The 24,204-nt window shown below is 45.7% G+C and overlaps 1 long non-coding RNA gene and 1 pseudogene across 1 annotated transcript; one reads left to right on the forward strand and one right to left on the reverse strand.

The window, feature by feature from the left end:
• Positions 1–2,398: 2,398 nt before the first annotated feature.
• On the reverse strand, positions 2,399–3,641 carry LOC136523232 (brassinosteroid-responsive RING protein 1-like; annotated as a pseudogene).
• Positions 3,642–22,736: 19,095 nt separating this feature from the next.
• LOC136519650 (uncharacterized) lies at positions 22,737–23,774 on the forward strand. Its single transcript, XR_010775004.1, has 3 exons — positions 22,737–22,887; positions 22,962–23,073; positions 23,561–23,774. It is a non-coding gene; the product is annotated as an uncharacterized lncRNA (long non-coding RNA).
• The last annotated feature ends 430 nt before the right edge of the window (positions 23,775–24,204 follow it).

The raw sequence follows: 24,204 nt of genomic DNA on the forward strand, positions 1-24,204 counted from the left end.
AGCCCTCGGGCGAGGCGGAGCTGGCCCAAAGACGTCGGGCGAGGCGAAACCAAACTCCCGTCATTCGGGCAAGGAACGTAGCGGCGCCCTTGTTCGTCCAGAAGTTTTTAACGTTCGATGGTTATTGGTTTCGCCTTTGGGGTACCCCGGTATTAGGTCCCGACAAATATACACTAAACATATGCAACATCAAATAAAAAACGCACTTGCAACTTGCAATATGAAAACACTTGCTGCGACATAAAACTGAAACAGGTGAGAGAAAACTTAATATGTGAAACATATGCAGCATCCAGAACGTTTGAAACATACGTTTGGAACAGATGAAACATTTTAACAAACACCTCTGAAACTCTTGCAACATATGCAATATCCCGATCTACCCTTTTCAATAATCATATAAATAATTACAACATATCACTAAGTTTCCAACGTGCGCTTTCATCGCCACAAGGCGGCCACGACATCGTCAGTGGCCATGATCTTTGGTGGGGAACGGCGGTGGCACCTCAGCAGTTTTCCCATTGGCCATGGAGTTTTCCCCTTGGCCCATGTAAGTCCGAACAGCGTCGACAGAAGTGGAGCCCGTTGGCTTGGCGTAGAGTAGCTCCACAATAGGACGGGCCTTATCACCCTGTGTCTTGCGACTGGGCAGCAGCTTTTTTTAGTCTGTATTTCATTCATCCTAAGAATGCAGTTTTAATTTTAATAATCAAATCAAATTCTTTTAAATTTAATTAAGTTTATCAAAAATACTATCAACACTTATGTTTAATAAATTTGTTATAAATTTTCAATAATTAAGCAAATGATACTTTTTCGGTATTCGTAATGTTAGTACTTGTTATATAGATCTAGTAAATTTAGAATTATTAGCTCGTTGAGAATCAAGAACTTCTGTTTCTAGAATAATGAGAGTGTATACTTCTTTTTACCCTCTGCGAGCATTCTATACAGCTACGTAGTAGTAGTTAGATAGATAGATAGTTTGTTTTTTTATGTCTGCTTATGTGTTGTTTGTAGATGTCAGAATTATTATTTTTTTCTAAAAAACATATTACTACTTCTTTTCATCAGGGAAAAAAACTCTGAAACCAAGTATGGCAAGGCATGTACCAGGTTTACTCTGCAGATTAAAGATGGCAATGGGGACCCGCGACCCGATATCCGACGGGTATTTACTTCATTAGGGTCTAAATATGGACTAATCACACTACCCACGGGTACGTAAATGGACCAAACCCTTCACCCATCGGGTACGCGGGTTATGGGTATGTTCCAGCAATCCCCGTACCCGTTTACCCATGGGTGAAAAATACCGGCCCAAAACTAAATAAGCCCACCAGCCCACGTAAAACCCTAGGTTCACCCGCTGGGTCCACCTGGCGACTTGACCGCTCGGGAGGCTTGACACATGCCTAACGCGGTCCCATCGCCAAAAAAATAGGTGCGTGAGTAAAGCGCGTCGTTACCTCGTCTCGGCGCTGGCAGCCTGGCACCGCAATCACCACTCGCCAAAAAAAAACGCCACCGCCGTTGAAAAAAAAACTACGCCGCTCGCCCGTCCTCGTGACCTCGTCTCGGCGTCGTGTATTCGCATCGCATCGAAGCGTCAGGAACTTGCCACGCCATGCCGGCGACGGAGCAACTCGAGCAAGAACGGTGGTGATTGCCCTGTTCCCTTCCCTAATCCCCTTCATATCATATTCTTTGCACTCGCAAGCGACCATCATGTTTGTTGAATTGTTGTCCTACATATGTTCACTGAAATGAACTTGGAGATTTTATGTACCTCTTTTGGCTATGTAATATAATGATTTATGACAGAATGACTTTGTGTGAGGTGGTGTAATGTGACTGCTGGTTGCAGAAGATTATTTATATGCTATTATATCTCTAATTTTATGTGCTTTGGTTAGTGATGGTTGCTGTTAAATTGTTGATTTTCATGTGCGTGAATAAATTATTGGTGGGTACGGGTGACCCGCCGGGTATGATTTACCCGGCCGGGTATGGGTCTGGAGAAAATTCCACACCCATGGCGGTATAGGTATTCTAGCGGTACCAAATTTTTTTATGGTGGGAATAGGTCTGGGGTGGCCATAACCGACGGGGATTTACCTATTGCCATCCTTACTGCAGATACTTCATTTTTTGTTATAAACAGTGCCTTTTTTCTTTCTTTTCTGCAGTCTGCAAACGATGCGTCTTCACAAACATAACATAAATGGTTTTGCAGTGGATCTCCAAGTCAAACCCAGGTTTTTGAAGCTGATAGTTATTACACGACATACAAATTCATCCAGGTAAGGTAAGATCCCTATTGGCTATCTCCATCCACTCTACAATAAGCAGCATGTTCGTTTGATCCACTCTAACAATAAAGCAGCATGTTCGTTCGATCGTATTTGGTTTATAAGTTATGGCTTATCAGCCAACGAACAATATTTTTTCTCTCACACCAAACCAGTCAACAGTACTTTTCAGCCATTGGCTTATAAGCCAGACAGTGAAAGCAATCAGGGTATGTATGTATCATCTCCGCTCACCCACGGAGGAGAGAAACAAAAAAAAACAAAAAAAAAGAGCAGACCACATCTCTTGCCAAATTGCTCTACCTACGTGTATATATAATAATAAGTTACTACTATTTCTATTTAACTTTGCCTAATAACCTAGTTAAACTTCTCTATCACCATCTTTCCTCACTTTCTTTGGCTTTGTTTAGCCTTTCCAAGAGCAGAGGAGAACAGAGCACCCCTTTGACACGAGCCCCCTGTAGTTACTCAAAATCACAACAAACCAGAGAGACGCACCCACCTGGTCTGGTCAGCCGGTCGAGTGAAGAAGGTGTGGAGGGTTATTTTTTTGCACAAAGGCCCAGCAGGAACGGGGTAATTCGGATCACTACGATGGCGGCAGCGGCGGGCAGCGGCAGAGGCGGGAGGAGCGGCGTCCCGCAGAGTGGGCAGGTGCGGTGGCCGTGCGCGGCCCAGCGGTCGAGGCAAGCGCGGTGGAAGACGTGGCGGCAGCCCCGGGCGCGGCGAACCTCGGCGGGGCGTGGAAGTCGCCCAGGCAGACGCAGCACCCCTCGGGGAGCGGCCGCGGCGCCGTCTCCCCTCCGCTTTCGCTGCCCGGAGGAAGAGGAAGAGGAGGAGCCGCCGCACGACCAGCGAGTCGAAGCGCACCGCCGGGAGTGCTCCTCCAGGCGCTCGGCGGCGGCGGCGGCGCAGGGTGGCGCGGGTGGTGGTCGGCGTCGGATGCCGCCGCCCAGCTGGCATCGGTGTCGGCGTCGGCGGCGCCCGCGAGGCGGAGAAGCAGGAGGAGAGGCGGCGCAGGTGGCCGAGGAGGAAGAGGAGGTGCAGCACCAGCTTGGGCATCTCCGAGTACCCCACCGGGAAGCCCATAGAATCGGGGACAGTCCAATGGAGGAACCAGCTGAGCTGAGCTTCTTGGCTGCACTGCACACTATCAGTTGGCTTTGGATGGAGGAAGGAGATGATGGTGGCGTCTGACTGCACCGAGTATGGCGGCCTGGCGGGGCTTAAAAAGGAAGCAGGGAAGGAGACGAGCAGAGCAGAGCAGGCAGCAGTGAAGGTGAAGGGGAGGGCAGACGTACAAGCAGCGAGCAAACAGCTCATTAAAGTGAGGGAGGCGCAGGACGGGATAGAGATTACTAGTATATGTGTATATATACATATACATTATCTTTGTACATACACCACGACGGCAGTGCATACAGTACAGTACTATATATGGTAGGAGTAGTATAAAACAGGACATATTATATTCGTTTTTGTTATAAACAGGACCATATCTTATAGCTGTGTCCTTCAACTTGTCACGTACACGCATTTCCATCTTAAGAGGGTGTTTGGTTGCGCTCCTAAATTTTAGTCGTTGTCCTATCAAATGTTTGACACATGTATGGAGTATTAAATATAAATTAATTACGAAACTAATTACATAGTTTGCGACTAATTTGCGAGACGAATCTTTTGAGCCTATTTGACAATGTTTTGCTACAGTAAATATGTGCTAATGATGGATTAATTAGACTTAAAAAATTCGTATCGTGGAGTACCGACGGATTATGTAATTATTTTTTATTAGTATCCGAACACCTCATAAAACATCCTTCCGACATACCTCCTAAATTTTAGTAGCTGGATCAAACACCCCGTAAATCTTACTATGAAATACACTCCAAACGCTCTAAAAGTTAATGATTATATTACATCAGATCTAGCATTTGCATTAGAGCAAGCATAATAGCTAGCGTAAGCCAGCTAAATGCTGAGGCGGAAGAGAGAAAAAAAAGAAAAGAGAGGAAAAACAGGTTGTAAGTTAGCTCAAACACGGGAATCAATAAACTTTACGAGAAAGACAAGTACACAATATATTAATAGTGAAGAGCTGAACGAGCTAAAAGAAGGCTGCAACTGCAGAGAAACCTTACCGTCGGCCTACTCTTAAACCGCTCGCGTGGCACGGTAATTGTACGAGACATGCCTCGATATGTGGGGGTCAATCAGTATATTTTGTTAGCGGTCTTCAAACTTGTTCAGCATTTTTATTTAGGTTCGGTATTCTCAAATAATTTTTATCACCCTAAACATACTGATTGTACCATATTAGGTCTAAAGTCTTCGGAACTTGTGTTAAACCGCTTGTGTGGTACACTAATCGTCACAACGATGTGGCTCTCATATTTTGTGCCGGTTGTTCGCGCGACACCATCTCTCTCTAGCCTTCTCCTGCCCTTCTCTCTCTAGCCTCCTCTAGCCAGGCATACTTTGAAGTGACGGCGGATCTGGAACGAGCGACGATAATGAGCCCATCACCACTGGTACAGGCATAGTACCTTAGCCCTTGTTTAGTTGGACCTAAAATCCAAAAGTTGCTACAGACCTGTCACATCGAATGTTTGCGGTCTGTGCATGGAGCATTAAATGTAGACGAACAGAAAAACTAATTGTACAGTTGATGGGAAATTGCGAGACGAACGTTTTAAGCCTAATTAGTCAATGTTTGGACACTATTTGTCAAATAAAACGAAGGTACTATAGTAGTCCCAAAATCCAAATTTCGCGAACTAAACGAGGGTTATGCCGACCGGGAGCCTTCCAGCAAATAAAGTGAGAATGAGACTGACACATCTACCTCACACGTTAGCGACAAATTAAAGTCATCATATAGTTAGCATGTTATTACTAAATAGTTTAGTATATACGTAGGTGAATCCTAAACTATAATAGAATGTTCGTGCTCTCTCTCCGTGGTCCTTCTTTTTGCTCATTTCTTCTTGGCTCTGTTCGGCCGGTCTATAAGCCGTTTATGTTGATTTGTATGGCTAATTTATTGGGAGAGAAAAATATTATACCATAAGCCGGCTTATAATGGCAGCCGAACGAAGCCTTTATCTATGTACGACATCTCTAACGAGGCTAGAGCACTACTATACAAATGATTTTGCGCGACACCCCCGGAGGCCACCGAGGCGAGCACCTATTTTTACCATCACAGAAATGCCATGGTTTACCTAGGCGGCATTTTTATTTACCACAGCGGGCATTTTTGCCCGCCACGGTAAATCGATTTACCGTGGTGGACGTCTTAAGATGTCCGCCACGGAAAATAATGTGAAGACCCAACTGACCCAAACCGAGGCCCAATAGCCATGTCCAATATAAAAGGAGGGAGTTAGGGTTTCACTGAAACACATCACCCACATCCCTCGCACATCGTCGCCGCCTCCCCCACTCTCTCTCTCTGTCAGCTCCCCGCCTCCCCCACTCTCTCTCTCTCTCTCAGCTCTCCGCTCCCCCACTCTCTCTCTCAGCTCTCCGCCTTACTCTCCCTCTATCTCCCTCGATGCAGGCAACGGCGCATGGCACAGCTCTCCTCCATAGCGCCGCGCGAGGCCATCCCCTACAGCGGCGCGCACGCGCGAGGAGGAGAGCGGCGCAGGTGGCGCTGTAACACCCCGGTGTTATGCCAACATTTAGGCACTGCAAATCATGCATATCATGCATCATCAAGCATCCTAATCATACATGCCTAATCATGTAAATAATAACTGAAACACTGCTTCGAAACATACAAAACATGCTTGTGAAACGTAAATATTGCATACCCTTGTTTAGGGTTGTTTTTGCCCTAATCATGCTTGCTAGGTTAGTAGAACTTGTTTGGTTATGATTGTAAATCATCTAGAATTATTTAGTACAATTTTTGGAGCAAAGTTTGTATTCAAATTATTGCCAAATTTTGCTTTAAAAATAATTCTCCAAAATTAGGGTTTTGAGTTAAAATTGACCTTTAATTTTATAATTCAAAATCTATCAAGAATTGGACTTGGGTCATAAAAGCAAAGTTGTAGAGAATTAAATTCTAAGCAACTTTCATTTTTGGGACATTTTCAAAAGATGTCATCTTCTTGCTCAAAAAGATATTTGAAAAACTGGTATTTGAAAATCTCTTGAAAACATAATTTGAAAAAGGTTTTTCTCTTTTCACGGGCCGCCGCCTCATTTCTCGGCCCACGGCCGAAGCTGGCGGAGCGAACCCCCGCGCCAGCGCCTGCCCACTTCGCCTCGGCCCAGCCCAGCCCCGCGCGTCTAGCCTGCCTCCGCGCCACGCCGCGCCCATTCCTGCTCGCCGTTCCGACCGCGGCAGAGCACGCCCGCCGCGTGGCCGCCATGCGCCGGCGACGCCCGCCGCGCGTTGCAACCGGCCTGCGTCTGCTCCCACGTGCCCGCCTACACCTACCGACACGCTGCGCTCCTCTCCACTCAATCCCGCCCGCTCTCTCGCTCTCCCGTGCTCGCCCCTCCTCCCGCGCGTAGCAAGCTCGCCACCGTAGCCCGACGGGCGAATTCGCCGCCCCTCCTCCACCACTGCCAGCAATCCAGCGCACCTGACTTCGCCTCGCTCTCCAGCACTTGGTGCTCGTGGTTGTGTCGCTTTTGAGCCAAGGGTAGCACATTTTCCAAGCTTCGCCGCCGTCGGCCATGGCGCCGCCGTGCTCGGCCGCCGTGGAAGGCACATTTCTTCCCCTCCTCCACCCTTCCTATTGGCCTGCCCGCATTCGCCAACTCCTCGCGAACCTCATGCACTCGCCCGCTTGCCCTAAATCGGCTGGCAATGGCCACCGGCCCGCTGGCCGAGCCGCGCCGCCGCGACGTCTCGGCGCCGGCGTGAACCCCCTTCGCCTTGACCGAGCTGGGCCAAGTGGCCGTGGGCCGAAGCCCCAGGCCAGGCCGCCTTTCCCCTTCGCTCGGACCGCACAGGCCAAAAGTGGCCATGGGCCAGAGGGTTCCCACGGGCCAGCCCAGTAGCAATAGGATGTTTCATTTTTAGTTTTTCTTTATTATTTGAAAGAGAAATAATTTGGAAAATGTTTGGATACTCAAAATTTCTCCAAATCTGTTGAAATAAATTTTTCTAGGTTCCTTATCACCAGATCTACTTGGGAAAATTATTGCATGTTATTTTTGAGATACTTTTATTTAGAACTTTATTTAATCATGGATATTGCTGATAACTTGAAAAATGTGTAGAAAAACCTATAAGCTTCAGAAAAATATGATTTCCAAGTTTGTTAATCTTCTTATGTAATGTACTTCCTAGGAAAAATATGTGTCATGCATGTGCTGTAGAAAAATTTTGAGGTGTAGTTCAAGTACCTTTAATGGCTGATTCTGTTATTTTTGCTAGAGAGCAAACTTTGTATAAAACATGCAAGTGATAATTTTTTTGTACAGTGATTGTATGCTATGAAGATCATAGGAAAAATGCTAACTCTGTTGTTTGACACTTTTCATAGTACAAAGTATTTTCATGTTCATAATCATGCCATAGCTTGTTATTTTTGTGTAGGCTAATCCACTCATTCAAATACCATGAAAATCTAATAGTAGACTACTTAGGGTAGTCCTGTGCTATGGTAATTTTCTAAGATTTTTCTAAGCAATAAAAATTGATGTTACTATTCAAACCTATTATTAATTAGGGTTTAATCAAGTGTTGCTTTATGTGTGATTAAGGAATTAGTGAAGCTTTGGTGTATCTTTGAAGCATTTAATAAGATGTGTTGATTTAGCATATTAGTAGTAGAAGAGAATGCGGTAGATGACATGTGCTTGTAGTATATGTTCTTGGATGATGTTGACTACCTTGCATTCAAACATATCCATTGTATTCATCTCATTCGATGCACCGATTGCATAAGCGCTTACGCACATTGCATCATACAGGATCGCAAACTGAGAACCCAGTCATCATACCCGAGGAGCCTGAGGAGCAGCTCGAGGTGATGCCGCAGGTAGTGCCCGAAGCCAACGAGGAGGACGTTGAGGAACTTCCAGAGTGCCCCGATCACCGCCCGAGCTCCTTCGAGAGAGGCAAGCCCCGGAGCATTTTCTCCTGGTTTGCAATTATTAATTAAATGCTTTACTTTAATTGATGCATTATGTTCAGGAGTTGTTTGCAACCGTTGCTGCATTATACCTTGTCTACCTTTGTTATACTAGATCCTTGTTACCCTGGTATCCGCAGTCGAGTCAATGCTTAGCTGGCTTAGACTGGTAGAAGTCGGCTGATTTCCTGTCACCTGTGAGCTATAGGTGGTTACCTGGATCTGCTTGGATGACTATGAAGTCATGGTATAACTAAGTGTTAAATGAAGTTGAGACCGGACGGAGACTTACAAAGTTTTGAACTATAGTGCCTTCCGTCTCTGTCGATTAAGGACCGACCGTTGTTGGGTCTCGAGTCATGTTGAATGCATGCCTTACATTTAGCTAGCCGGATAAAGTACCTTCCGACCGCGAAGCTAGGAGATTATTTAGGCCGAGTAGATTGCCCGCAGCGCACTGTGCCGGAGCAGGTGTGGTAGGACACGGGGGCGAGATGATAAGACCAAAGTGCAGTCGGTCGGCCCCCGGGTACATGTGGTTCCTGGCAAACTCGAGATTCCTGGATAGTTGACTCGGTGATCAATATCTCACTTTAGCGCGTGAGTGAGGTTTGTGTAAGGAATAAATCACCAGCTGGTTAGGAATCGATTCGAATCGCCATCGCTCCTGGATAGTGAGCACTTGACTTGAGTGACTTCATCGTAGTAATATTGATGGAACACTTGGACAGTTATAATGAATATGACTTTATGGAAGTTGTTTAATGATCATTGGTTATCATTATCTGCTTAATCACATGTTTGCTCTAGTATAGGTGCAAATCTAGTCGACAGGTTAATAACAATTAACTTGACAATAATGCTTTTGAAAAGGGTCTTGAAATGCTAAAAATGCTTCTTTTTGCAAATGAGTCAGCTACCCTACTATAAAGCCCTTCATAATCCTTGGTGTCACTTATTTTCGGTTATGTCGGGTAAGTCTAGCTGAGTACCTTCTCGTACTCAGGGTTTTATTCCCACTTATTGTAGATGGGCAGATGTATTATGGCTACTGTATCAACTGCCTTTATCCTGCGATGGGTGATGCTTAGGACCATGGGCATGGTCATTCCTTACATCTCGTCTGATGCTTTTGTTGGAGATGATCATTCGCTGGCACTGTATTTGAACTCCGTGTGAGTGTGTGTGGTTTGAACAAATGGCTTCTGCTACTTTTATTCGAACTTGTTTTGTAATAACTATGTTTAATCTCTGATGTATCTGAGATGCAAACTTTTATGTAATATGTGATGGTGACCGCTAAACTTATTATGATCTTGGCTGGAATGGAAGTTGGTTTGAAATCCTTCATGATTTCACGGACTACCAGGTTATATGGGCTTAAGTTTGCTAAATCGTCTGCTCTGGCGGATGATTTTCTTACTTAATTTCATATAATTGGTCGGTTCTGTTATAGCTGGCATCAGAGCATGGTTTAGTGTGTTACTGTTCACAAGTGTATTTAAAACAAAAAGGCATTTGAAAAACGTGATTTCCAAACTATAAAGTGTGCTAGTGGTCATATCCTTTATGCCCAGTTAAGGACTTTAGGTGGCTTAATTAAGTACTGACTTGGGGTTTTTGCATCATATTTCTCTTTCGTCGCTCATACGGCGTGCTATTGTATGAGTGCCACTTGTTTGAGTGGTAATGTATGGATCAATTGCCTCTACGCCTCGGTAAGTGTGAGTTGTGAGAGCATGATCGGATACACCGCCGATCTAGGGTGAATGCTTATATGATGCTGGAGTAATTACATGTTCTACGCATGTTTTACAAAGGTATCTCATATGTGGGTCTTCCGTCTGTTGAGGCGATGCCGTCAATAGGACGATGGTTCGGGTAGTTACTACCGTTGTACATGTATCTGGGGATTCGTGCAGAGCATGTAGATAAATTTACTGCTTTTATGCATTCATTGGGAATTGGGCTGAAATGAATCTTCTACAGGTTCATAACAACGCTATCGTGTAGAACGTATTAGCTACGTATTTGAGAGATCGTTTGTATGCCACCAAATTCATCGCTAGACTTATTTATTTCATAAGTTTGTGAGAACGTACGGCACGTACATACATCATATTACTTGTGCATTTCATTCATGTCATGCATTCCTCCCCTTATAAATTGATTATCTCATTTTGATAAAAGTTGTATCACCTAAAGTATGTTTCCCTGGGGTAATAAAAGAACTTTTGCTACAGATGGCCCGCACGAAGCAGACCGCCCGTAAGTCCACTGGAGGAAGAGCACCTCGATGTCCGTTGGCCCTGAGGGAGCACCGCACCACGGACACCTTCTTGAGCGAGTTTGGCATGCCGACCTTGCTTTGGAGAGTGCTCCATGATGTGGGGTACCCAGAGGGTCAAGAGCCAGTGTACTCCTAGAATGAGAGCCAGTTAGCAGAGGATGGACTTGTAGTGGTAGAGATCATGGTTCCTGCTCTCGGTGATGCTCCAGATTGGGATGGTTGGCACTTGGAGTTTGAGGGTCGCACTCCTGCTGAGGGTGCAGAGGGAGCAGCCTTCTGTGTCATCAGGGATATCATGAGCAGATTTCCCAGTGAGCTTGCAGCAGCTCTAGCTGGCACTTTTCCTAGGGATGATCCTCGTGATGCCATTTGGGTTTAGCCTCAGGGAAGCGCCTTGGTCAGAGGTCTAGCTGAGGGACAGGCTAGCGACAACCATTCTATGAGTGCTATGTTCGCTGCCATCAGAGCGTATGAGGGTCTCGAGAGTACCTACTGGACTTTGACTGACTTACGTGGTCAGGATAAGCTCAAGGGGAGAAAGCAGAAGAAGAGACATGCACGTGCTATAGCTAGTTTGTAGGAGCAGTTGGCTGATATGAACTTACAGTGAGACCAGGCAGTTGAGAGAGGTGATAGAGCTATGCAGTGGGTGCATATGTTGACTCAAGCCAACAACAATGCAGATCGCATGATTGGACAGTTGGTTCAGGAAAGGAATGAAGCCTGGGACGAGAGAGACCTTCTGCTGCAGAGGGTCGATGAGCTAGAGGAGTACAATGGCAACATGCACGAGGAGTTTCACGTGCTCTACAATGGGGTTGGCCCATATGCTCCACCAGACGCCGCTGGCATGGACATCAACGACGACAACGAGGACGAGCCTGTAGTTTCACCTGGGGGCGATGGTGACGTCTCCGATCCCGACAATGGCCCCGAGGAGTAGGCTAGTTGCCTTGCGCTAGTATCTAGGTCCTGTCACGATGACCTTTCTTTTGTTGGCATGTAACCTAATGTGTTTTGCTTCGAACTTATGAGACTTGGCATGTGGTTGGAACTTGATTACGAATGCGATATCTGAACACATAAAAGTCCAGTGTATGTATGCTGGCAATTTGGTTGTATGGACGCGATGTTTGCTATTGAAGTAATTTGATTAAGTGATGTTGTTTTAATTGGGATGCGATTGTTGTGCCTCTGTTTTATTGTATGAATTTATTCTCTCCAGTAAATTTAGTACGGCATAATTTTTCCTTCACTCGTAATTATTATAGCTTCACTCAATCATTACTTGTTGCTGAAATATGCAGATGACAAACACTCGCCGAACCACGTATGAGGCCGCTGAGACCGGTGCTAATGGTGCGGGGATCGGTGGTGGTGGTTGAAACCACGGCAACAACAATGAGCCTCCCCATGAACCGCATTTGCCACCTCCTCCCCTGTTTACCCCTGAGATGTTTCTAGCACAGTTGCTTGGGAGTCAGCACAACGTGGAACAATCCCAGAAGAATATGGAGGATTTTCTGCGTACCATCGCCAACAATGTTCAACGCGGTAACAATCAGGGTGGTGGCATTGGAGTGAACCAATATAGCAGCTTTAAAGATTTTATGGACACCAGGCCACCAATATTCAAGGAAGCAACAGAGCCACTTGATGCTGAGGAATGGATCAACACTATGGAAGATAAATTCCATGTGTTGAGGATGACTGAGGTATTGAAAATGGAGTATGCTGCACATCAGTTGCAAGGACCAGCGGGAATGTGGTGGAAGCACCATCGCACCACCTTCCCTCCAAATGCTTAGATTTCATGGAGAGAGTTTGCTAAGGCCTTCCATGGAGTTTATATTCCACCCGGGCTGACCGAGATGAAGTTGGGAGAGTTCTTGGCGTTGAATCAGGGCACCAAGACCGTGACGCAATATTTGCATGCCTTCAACAACTTGTGTCGTTATGCTCCCGACATGGTTGACACCGATGCTAAGAGAATAGCCAGTTTCAAGAGGGGACTCAATCCAAAAATGATGAAGCATGTGGGTACCAACAACCGCGTCAGATTCAATGACTTCATCAGCGACTGTCTGAAGCAGGAGAAGAATAACAACGCCAGCACCACAGCCAAGACACGCAAGAGAGCCCTTGAAGGTGGTCCATCCCAAGCTAGAGCACCTACGGGAGGTCATCCTCCATATCGCCCATCGGCACCTGGCGCGAGGTTCAGGCCACCTCAGCAGAGAAGTTAGAATTTCCATGGACCCCAGAAGCCTTACAAGATGGCAGTACAGCCCAACAAGGCAGCCGCAACTGCGGTACAAGGCAGTTCCAAGGGAGCTGTGGGATCTACTGGGACAGTGAGGGGACCCTGCTATAACTGTGATCAACCGGCCACTTCTCAAGGTTTTGTTTGTATCCACCCAAGAAGAAGCAGCAGACTTATAATGCTAGGGTGCATAGTACGACTGTGGATGAAATTCCTGAGGGAGAGCCCATCACTACTGGTAAGTTTCCTATCAACGAAAACCCTGCAGTTATTCTATTTGATTCTGGTTCATCGCATTCTTTTATGAGTCAAGCATTTGCACAGAAACATGAACAACTATGCACATAATTGGGTGATGGTTACCATATAAGTTCAGCAGGGGCTGATGTTTTGACCAACCAGATGGTTCGAGGGGCAACCCTTGAATTAGGTAGCAGGAAGTTCCAAGTGAACTTGATAGTTATGCCTAGACTAGTTTTGGATGTCATTATAAGGATGAATTGGATGAAGGATTGGGGAGCAGTCATAGATACTGGAAGTCGAGTACTTACCCTTAAGGATCCCCTGGGTGAGGGTACTTTCCAAGTACCATTGCCTCAGAGAACAGACCTTATAAGTGTTACATGTGCTATGACAGTTATTCCTATTCATCAGATTCCGGTAGTGTGTGAGTTTCTGGATGTATTCCCAGATGAGCTACCTGGTCTTCCGTCGGATAGGGAGATTGAGTTTGGAATTGAATTAATCCCCGGAACAGCTCCGATTTCAAGGAGACCCTATCGGATGCCTCCAGATGAATTAGCTGAGCTGAAGAAGCAACTAGAAGATTTATCGAAAATGGGGTTTATCTGGCCAAGCAAGTCTGAATGGGGATGTCCTGCCTTGTTTGTGAAGAAGAAGAAAGAGGGCACGTTGAGAATGTGCGTAGATTACAGGCCACTCAACGCTGTAACCATCAAGAATAAGTATCCCTTGCCTTATATTGATGTTCTGTTTGACCAGTTAGCCAAGGCCAAGGTGTTCTCAAAAATAGATTTGAGATCCGGTTATCATTAGATCAAGATTAGGCCACAGGATATACCGAAAACTGCATTTTCCACCAGATACGGGTTGTATGAGTATCTTGTCATGTCCTTTGGCTTGACAAATGCTCCTACATACTTTATGTTTTTGATGAATATAGTTTTCATGCCAGAATTGGATAAGTTCGTGGTGGTGTTCATCGATGACATTCTGGTGTACTCTGAGAACGAGAAGGATCATGAAGAGCATCTGAGAATTGTCTTGACCAGACTTAGGGATCATCAACTGTATGCTAAGTTTAGCAAATGCGAATTCTGGTTGAAGAAAGTTCCTTTCCTTGGTCACATTCTATCAGAAAATGGAGTTTCAGTCGATCCAGGTAAGGTGCAAGAGGTTATGGATTGGAAAGCACCGACCACAGTTCCTGAGATTAGAAGTTTCTTAGGACTAGTCGGTTATTACCGTCGCTTTATACCAGACTTCTCGAAGATTGCTAAACCAATGATAAGTCTGCTATAGAAGGATCACAAGTTTGTGTGGACAGAGGAGTGTGAAGCAGCTTTCCACACTTTGTGGAAACTGTTGACCACTGCTCCTGTTCTCGCACAACTAGACATTGAGAAACCATTTGATGTGTTTTGCGACGCATCGAAAACTAGATTGGGCTATGTTCTTATGCAAGAAAGGAGAGTTATTGCTTATGCCTGACGTCAATTGAGAAAGCACGAGGTCAACTATCCAACACATGATCTTGAACTTGCTGTAGTTGTGCATGCCCTAAAAATTTGGAGACATTATCTACTTGGTAATGTGTGCAATATTTTCATGGATCACAAGAGTCTTAAGTACATCTTTACCCAACCAGAGCTAAACATGAGATAGCACAGATGGTTGGAATTGATCAAAGATTACAACTTGAATGTGCAATATCATCCTAGAAAGGCCAATGTAGTGGCAGATGCTTTGAGCAGAAAGTCACATTACTTGAATGTGCAGCCATTACTTGAAGATGGGTTCGATCTGATGCATCCTGCTGTGTTACATAGTATTTAGATTAGTTGCTCTTTGGAGAGTAAGATAATAGAAGGCCAGAAAACCGACAAGGGAATATTCCACATCAAAGAGAAAATCAAAGAAAAGCCGTCTCAGCACTTTAAAGTGTATGAACAGGGCGTGTTGTGGTTTGACGACCATCTTGTGGTTCCCAAGGATCGAGAGCTTAGGAATAAACTTATGGATGAAGCTCACCTTTCTAAGCTATCTATCCATCCCGGAAGTAGTAAGATGTATCAAGAACTAAGATCTCATTATTGGTGGACCAAAATGAAGAAAGAAATTACAGCATATGTTGCCAGATGTGACACATGTTGTAGAGTGAAAGCCATTCATATGAAACCTGCCGGTATGTTGCAACCCTTGTCAGTCCCTAGTTGGAAGTGGGACGATATCAGTATGGATTTTATCTCGGGTTTGCCCACTACTCAAAAAGGACATGATTCGATTTGGGTGATTGTGGATCGTCTTACCAAGACCGCTCATTTCCTACCTGTCAAGACAACTTATCGACCACCTCAATATGCCGAGAAGTATATCACAGAAATTGTGAGGCTGCATGGTATACCAAGGACTATAGTATCTGATAGAGGGTCACAGTTCATGGCTCACTTTTGGGAACATTTACACAAAGGCTTAGGAACTAGTTTGATTCGTAGTACCGCTTATCATCCTCAGACAGATGGTCAGACTGAACGAGTGAATGCTGTTTTGGAGGATATGTTAAGAGCCTGCGTATTGTCTTCTAAGGGATCATGGGAGTCATGGTTACCATTAGCTGAGTTTTCTTATAATAATAGTTATCAAGAAAGCATCAAGATGGCTCCATTCGAAGCTTTGTATGGCAGAAAATGTAGAACACCATTGAATTGGGTCGAGCCTAGAGATAGAAGGTATTATGGCATTGACTTTGTAGAAGAAGCCAAGAAGAAAGTTCATATTATTTAGCAAAATATGAAGGCAGGCCCAATCACGTTCAGAAAAGTTATGCAGATAGAAGAAGGAGACCCCTTGTGTTTGAAGTTGGTGACTATGTTTATCTGAAGGTCACGCCAATGAAGAAGAAAAGGTTTAGAGTCCGAAGAAAGCTTGCCGCTAGATTCGTAGGACCATACAAGATCTTGGAACAAAGAGGTCCAGTAGCCTACAAGTTAGAGTTACCTGAGACAATGAGTACTGTTTTCCCAGTTTTCCATGTATCACATCTCAAGAAATGTTTGCGTGTTCCGGAGGAAAGAATAGAACCTCGAGGCATCCAACTCAATTCAGATTTGGTGTATCGTGAACAACCGGTCCATGTGTTAGACACTAAAGAACGTGCTACTCAGAATAGTGTGGTGAAAACATACAAGATACAGTGGGATCATCATGATGAGGGAGATGCAACTTGGGAAACGGGAGAATATCTACAAAAAGCTTATGAAGATTTTTATAACATATGGTTCGTAACCCAAATCTCGGGATGAGATTTTTATAAGGGGGGAGGGCTGTAACACCCCGGTGTTATGCCAGCATTTAGGCACTACAAATCATGCATATCATGCATCATCAAGCATCCTAATCATACATGCCTAATCATGTAAATAATAACTGAAATACTGCTTCAAAACATACGAAACATGCTTGTGAAACGTAAATGTTGCATACCCTTGTTTAGGGTTCTTTTTGCCCTAATCATGCTTGCTAGGTTAGTAGAATTTGTTTGGTTATGATTGCAAATCATCTAGAATTATTTAGTATAATTTTTGGAGCAAAGTTTGTATTCAAATTATTGCCAAATTTTGCTTTAAAAATAATTCTCCAAAATTAGGGTTTTGAGTTAAAATTGACTTTAATTTTATAATTCAAAATCTATCAAGAATTGGATTTGGGTCATAAAAGCAAAGTTGTAGAGAATTAAATTCTAAGCAACTTTTATTTTTGGGACATTTTCAAAAGATATCATCTTCTTGCTCAAAATGATATTTGAAAAACTGGTATTTGAAAATCTCTTGAAAACACAATTTGAAAAAGGTTTTTCTCTTTTCACGGGCCGCCGCCTCGTTTATCGGCCCACGGCCGAAGCCGGCCCAGCGAACCCCTGCACCAGCGCCTGCCCACTTTGCCTCGGCCCAGCCTAGCCCGCGCGCGTCTAGCTAGCCTCCGCGCCGCGCCACGCCCGTTCCCGCTCGCTGTTCCGACCGCGGCAGAGCACGCCCGCCGCGTGGCCGCCATGCGCCGGCAACGCCCGCCGCGTGTCCGCAGCCGGCCTACGTCTGCTCCCACGCGCCCAGCCTACACCTGTCGAACGCGCTGCGCTCCTCTCCACTCCATCCCGCCTGCTCTCTCGCTCTCCCGTGCTCGCCCCTCCTCCCGCGTGCAGCAAGCTCGCCACCGAGCGCCACCGCCGCCCGCCGGGCAGAATTCGCCGCCCCCTCCTCCACCACGGCCAGCAATGAAGCGCTAGCAGCTCCGCCTTGCTCTCCGGCACTTGGTGCTCACGGTTGTGCGTCTTTGAGCCAAGGTAGCGCATTTTCCAAGCTTCGCCGCCGTCGGCCATGGCGGCCACCGTGCTCGGCGCCGTGGAACTCCCCCTTCCCTCCCCTTCTCCACCCTACCTAGCTGCCTGCCCGCATTCACCAAACTCCTCGCGAACCTCATGCGCTCACCCGCTTGCCCTGACCCGGCCGGCAATGGCCGTCGGCCCGCTGGCCGAGCCGCGCCGCCGCGATGTCTCGGCGCCGACGTGAACCCCCTTCGCCTCAGCCGAGCTGGGCCAAGTGGCCGTGGGCCGAAGCCCCGGGCCAGGCCGCCTTTCCCCTTCGCTCAGGACCTGCACAGGCCGAAAGTGGCCATGGGCCAGAGGGTTCCCACGGGCCGGCCCAGTAGCAATAGGATGTTTCATTTTCAGTTTTTCTTTATTATTTGAAAAGAGAAATGATTTGGAAAATATTTGGATACTCAAAATTTCTCCAAATCTGTTGAAATAAATTTTTCTAGGTTCCTTATCACCAGATCTACTTGGGAAAATTATTGCATGTCATTTTTGAGATACTTTTCTGTAGAACTTTATTTAATTATGGATATTGCTGATAACTTGAAAAATGTGTAGAAAAACCTATAAGCTTCAGAAAAATATGATTTCCAAGTTTGTTAATCTTCTTATGTAATGTACTTCCTAGGGAAAATATGTGTCATGCATGTGCTGTAGAAAAATTTTGAGGTGTAGTTCAAGTACCTTTAGTGGCTGATTTTGTTATTTTTGCTAGAGAGCAAACTTTGTATAAAACATGCATGTGATAATTTTTTTGTACTATGATTGTATGCTATGAAGATCATAGGAAAAATGCTAACTCTATTGTTTGACACTTTTCACAGTACAAAGTATTTTTATGTTCATAATCATGCCATAGCTTGTTATTTTTGTGTAGGCTAATCCACTCATTCAAATACCATGAAAATCTGATAGTAGACTACTTAGGGTAGTCCTGTGCTATGGTAATTTTCTAAGATTTTTCTAAGCAATAAAAATTGATGTTACTATTCAAACCTATTATTAATTAGGGTTTAATCAAGTGTTGCTTTATGTGTGATTAAGGAATTAGTGAAGCTTTGGTGTATCTTTGAAGCATTTAATAAGATGTGTTGATTTAGCATATTAGTAGTAGAAGAGAATGCAGTAGATGACATGTGCTTGTAGTATATGTTCTTAGATGATGTTGACTACCTTGCATTCAAACATATCCATTGTATTCATCTCATTCGATGCACCGATTGCATAAGCGCTTACGCACATTGCATCATACAGGATCGCAAACCGAGAACCCAGTCGTCATACCCGAGGAGCCCGAGGAGCAGCTCGAGGTGCAGCCGCAGGAAGTGCCCGAAGCCGACGAGGAGGACGTTGAGGAACTTCCGGAGTGCCCCGATCACCGCCCGAGCTCCTTCGAGAGAGGCAAGCCCCGGAGCATTTTCTCCCTGGTTTGCAATTATTAATTAAATGCTTTACTTTAATTGATGCATTACGTTCAGGAGTTGTTTGCAACCGTTGCTGCATTATACCTTGTCTACCTTTGTTATACTATATCCTTGTTACCCTGGTATCCGCAGTCGAGTCAATGCTTAGCTGGCTTAGACCGGTAGAAGTCGGCTGATTTCCTATCACCTACGAGCTATAGGTGGTTACCTAGATCTGCTTGGATGACTATGAAGTCATGGTATAACTAAGTGTTAAATAAAGTTGAGACCGGACGGAGACTTACAGAGTTTTGAACTGTAGTACCTCCATCTATGTCGATTAAGGACCGACCGTTGTTGGGCCTCGAGTCATGTTGAATGCATGCCTTACATTTAGCTGGCCGGATAAAGTACCTTCCGACCGCGAAGCTAGGAGATTATTCAGGCCGAGTAGATTGCCTGCAGCGCACTATGCCGGAGCAGGTGTGGTAGGACACGGGGGCGAGATGATAAGACCAAAGTGCAGTCGGTCGGCCCCCGGGTACATGTGGTTCCTGGCAAACTCGAGATTCCTGGATAGTTGACTCGGTGATCAATATCTCACTTTAGCGGGTGAGTGAGGTTTGTGTAAGGAATAAATCACCAGCTGGTTAGGAATCGATTCGAATCGCCATCGCTCCTGGATAGTGAGCACTTGACTTGAGTGACTTCATCGTAGTAATGTTGATGGAACACTTGGACAGTTATAATGAATATGACAGTATGGAAGTTGTTAATGATCATTGGTTATCATTATCTGCTTAATCATGTTTGCTCTAGTATAGGTGCAAATCTAGTCGACAGGTTAATAACAATTAACTTGACAATAATGCTTTTGAAAAGGGTCTTGAAATGCTAAAAATGCTTCTTTTTGCAAATGAGTCAGCTACCCTACTATAAAGCCCTTCATAATCCTTGGTGTCACTTATTTTCGGTTATGTCGGGTAAGTCTAGCTGAGTACCTTCTCGTACTCAGGGTTTTATTCCCACTTGTTGCAGATGGGCAGATGTATTACGGCTACTGTATCAACTGCCTTTATCCTGCGATGGGTGATGCTTAGGACCATGGGCATGGTCATTCCTTACGTCTCGTCTGATGCTTTTGTTGGAGATGATCATTCGCTGGCACTGTATTTGAACTCCGTGTGAGTGTGTGTGGTTTGAACAAATGGCTTCCGCTACTTTTATTCGAACTTGTTTTGTAATAACTATGTTTAAACTCTGATGTATCTGAGATGCAAACTTTTATGTAATATGTGATGGTGACCGCTAAACTTATTACGATCTTGGCTGGAATGGAAGTTGGTTTGAAATCCTTCGTGATTTCACGGACTACCGGGTTATACGGGCTTAAGTTTGCTAAATCGTCTGCTCTGGCGGATGATTTTCTTACTTAATTTCGTATAATTGGTCGGTTCTGTTATAGCGCCGCACTGAGCGACACGACAACAGCGGCGGACCCCTCCCTTCCCCGTCGGTGGTGGCGGTCCCTCCCTTCCCCATCGGCGGCCTCCTCCAAGGGCACGCGAGGCATCCAGACGGCGGATCGAGGGCGCACAGGGCGACGGCGCGCGCGGCACAACGGCGATGGCTGCGCCCTCCTCCTCCCCCACAGATCCTCCATGAACGACGATGGCGTGGGGCTAGGGTTTCAAATCCAGTGAGTTCATCTCCCTCTTCCTCTCCATCTCCCTCTTCCTCTCTCCATCTCCCTCACTCCTCCCTCTTCCTCTCTCCAGATCCGACGACGACGACCTCTTCATCCACGGATCCGGCGGCGGCACCTCCTCCCCCATGGATCTGGCGGCTGCGCCCTCCTCCTTCATGGATATGGTGGTGGAGCGGCCGGAATCTAGCGGTGGATCTCCACCACAGCCACGACACCGGGATCCACCACGGCCACGACGCTGGGACCTCCACCACGGCGGGCGAGGACGCATCGGCGCAGCGGCCCTCCCTCCACCACGGCACGGCGGGATCCATGAGGAGGCACGGGGATCCACGGGAGGCGTCGGCGTGGTCCCCTGCGAGCGACTGGCGATGGTGGTGGCGGCCGTGGGAAGCCCGGATCCATCGCGGTGGGCTTGCTAGTGGGCTCGAGAACAGGCTGGCCGCGGGCTCCTAGTTTTTTTGTTTTTTTAAATGATTAACCGCAGCAGGCATCCTAACGTGCCCGCCGTGGTAAAAAGTATATTTACCGTGGCGGGCATGTTACACCGTCCGCCGCGGTAAATCGATTAACCGCGGCGGGCAAGGCCGCCCACCGCGGTTAAGCCACGATTTACCGTGGCCTCTAGGCCACGGCGGACAGCTTTGCCCATCGCGGAAAACCAAAAATGCATGCCTCCAGTAAAGTTTGTGTAGTAGTGGAGGAGGCGGGTTATAAGGCTATGAGTTTGTAAGTTAGGATCTAGAGCGCCCTTTGCCAAATGCAAACCAGATGCATAATAGCAGAGCATCTACATCCTAAACATGGAGCTAGCTTTGAGCTTTTAGATGTTTTTTCCACCATTCCTACGGTCCTACCACACTCAATAGTGGTGCACTGGCTCTAAGAACTCTGTGCCCTCATCTTCACCTCTCATCTCAGTTGATCGAGACATGTTCATCACCACCTTTAGGTATGAGAGGTACTTCCAAAGTTCATAAACCTAGATGATAATATCCCTCAACACATAAGAGGAGTATGTATGTGTGTGTTTTATTGTATATGTATTCATTCATTCATGATCTTGGAGTCACTACTATTATAATCTGATACCCCAAGCTAGTTATGCACAGTAGTCCTCGGATCTTTCAAAGGATATTGCAAGTATGACACAAGCTTGTGCCGTATCAAGAACGATGTAGTTGAAAATAATAGAAAATCCTAGATAACGACGTTGAAGCAACCAGGACAAGAGATTAGGATTTTGGCAAAGTCGACGATCGTAAATTCTGTAAGCACAACTTCAAAAGATTACAAGTGATTGTGTAGCTCTCACAACCCTACTTGACCCTCTAGGACCCACTGATTCTTGCCCTTACAAGAATCTAGTGCAATAGAATCATCTAGCCTAATCCTTTTGAACGCTCCTAATTGATTCTTACAAGTCCTGGATGAGATCCTTGTGTTGGCTTGGTAGATGCCTACGTTCTCTACCCCTAGTAGGATTCTAGGTACACTTACGTCCTATTAGAACTAGAAGTCCTAATAGTACACATCTATTGAGTTTCTGTTACAAGTAGGTCTTGAGCCACCATACAACAACCGCGGTGAAACTGTGGTGCTCGTCGAATCGTAAAAATTCTTGTTGGCTACGCACTACCCGAAAGTAATTTTTTCCTGTCGGTACAAACCACTCCTCTCGGTTGCACCGCTCCGTCATGGACGCCTTAACTTTCCCCTGCGTTTCTACTGCACCAAGGGGAAAAGGTGTTGACACCGACAGGGACGCCCCAGAGCCAAGAGTCTGCAGCTGAGTGCGCGCTCCAATCGCTGGCGTGGCCCATGTATTAGAGATAGAAGCGTGAAAAAGAGCGTGTAGTGGACAGAGAAGAGTAGTGCGCGAGGGGAAATTTTTTCCCACCCTTATCCTCTCACGCTACCCCCAACCAGTCGTCTCGCATCCCCGCCGCCCGCGCACTCGCTCACGTAAGGGCAGCGACCCGCCCAAGCGAGCGCATCCGCCGGCGTCGCCGCCGCAGCACCCAGCCACGTCCGCCTACCACCACCGCATCCAGCCGCGTCCGCCGCCGCTGCATCCTCCCAACCTGCGCGCAGCAGCCACCGCCGACCCCACTCGCTAGATTTGCGGTCGTGGTGCCGAGACGAGGCGCAGGCACAGCAACGGTGCGCTAGCCATCGGTGGTGCAGCAGCCATGGTGAGAAATCTCTCTCTCTCTCTCTATGCCAACCTGTTTCGCTCAGATCTACTTTGTCTCTCTCCTTCAATTAGCAGAGGACTCATCACTTCGTCGCTGGGAATCGGGTGCGGTGGCCATGGCGACAGGATTTCTCCACGAAGAGCGACCGGCGAGGCTACAATCCCCAGCAACCTAACCCCCCGGGTGAGCTCTAGTCCAATGGCACTACAACCGTTTCTGTGATTCTAGCATACTCAATCTATTGTTCAAATCTCTAGTGGTACTATGGATATTCATATCTTGGAAGGATGTGCTTCTTCGTGATTAGGATCTAGGAATGGCTATATATGTATTTGTGAGTAAATTCAGATAAGCTAGAGATTCTGCAATTCAGATAAATCATGTTTGCAATGCTATGCTAGATATCAGGTTAACATTAATGTAGAAAAATAATTGTGTGTATGTGGTTCTTTAATTGTTTGGAACTATGTATGTGCATTGTCTGGGAAAAAAGATAGGAGTAGTTGAGAATGTATTTGATTATGTTTCTCTTTTTCCCTATTCTTCGAATGCTTTCTTTTATTTTTTTTTAAATCTGCAGATACTATGGCCATGTTGTATGCCAGTATGGCACACCCATTTTCTACTCCATCTTTGAATTAAGGCACTCTCTTTACAATTGTTTCTGCAGATGCATGGCTTTGAGGCGCCATGGGCCGGTGAGTTCTCTATGAGCTGCGTCCCAGCACAGGCGAGTTTGCTGCCCCCACTGTAACATAACTATAGTTGATTATTACTACTTACTTTCAGTTTTGGAGGCAAGCTAAACAAATGATGTACTGAATGATTTCCTAGTCTTAATTTGGCTTTGAAAAGCATATTTGGATCTGAATGTCATATACAGTGACTTTCTACCATCACCTGTTAGGCTGTTATCACTAATAATCCATAAGTGCCTGAATTTAGCCACCAAAACATTTTTTGTCATCTCTGTGTTCTTAGAATTTTTTATGTATAATATTCATTTATTATTCCATATCTGTAGTATTCCTTAGAGATTGCATCTATTTACAATTTGCACTTGTTTCTGTCCTATGAATAATAAGAAGCTATCCATTTGCACTAGTATTCCTTAGAGATTGTATAGAATACTTGAGTGTTCTACTCTTATGCTAAAGGTGTCTGCTGCACAGTGAAATGTGTCTTTAGTGAACGAACAGATTACGCTTTGAATATATACACAAAATCTAATCCTAAGGTGTTGCAACGATGCAAGATTTCTAGTTTACTTGATAGTTATATTTGTAAAGATTATTTTTGTAACTTCAGTACTTT

Source organism: Miscanthus floridulus, chromosome 18 (assembly GCF_019320115.1).
Source record: "Miscanthus floridulus cultivar M001 chromosome 18, ASM1932011v1, whole genome shotgun sequence".
In the NCBI taxonomy this organism is placed as follows: Eukaryota; Viridiplantae; Streptophyta; class Magnoliopsida; order Poales; family Poaceae; genus Miscanthus; species Miscanthus floridulus.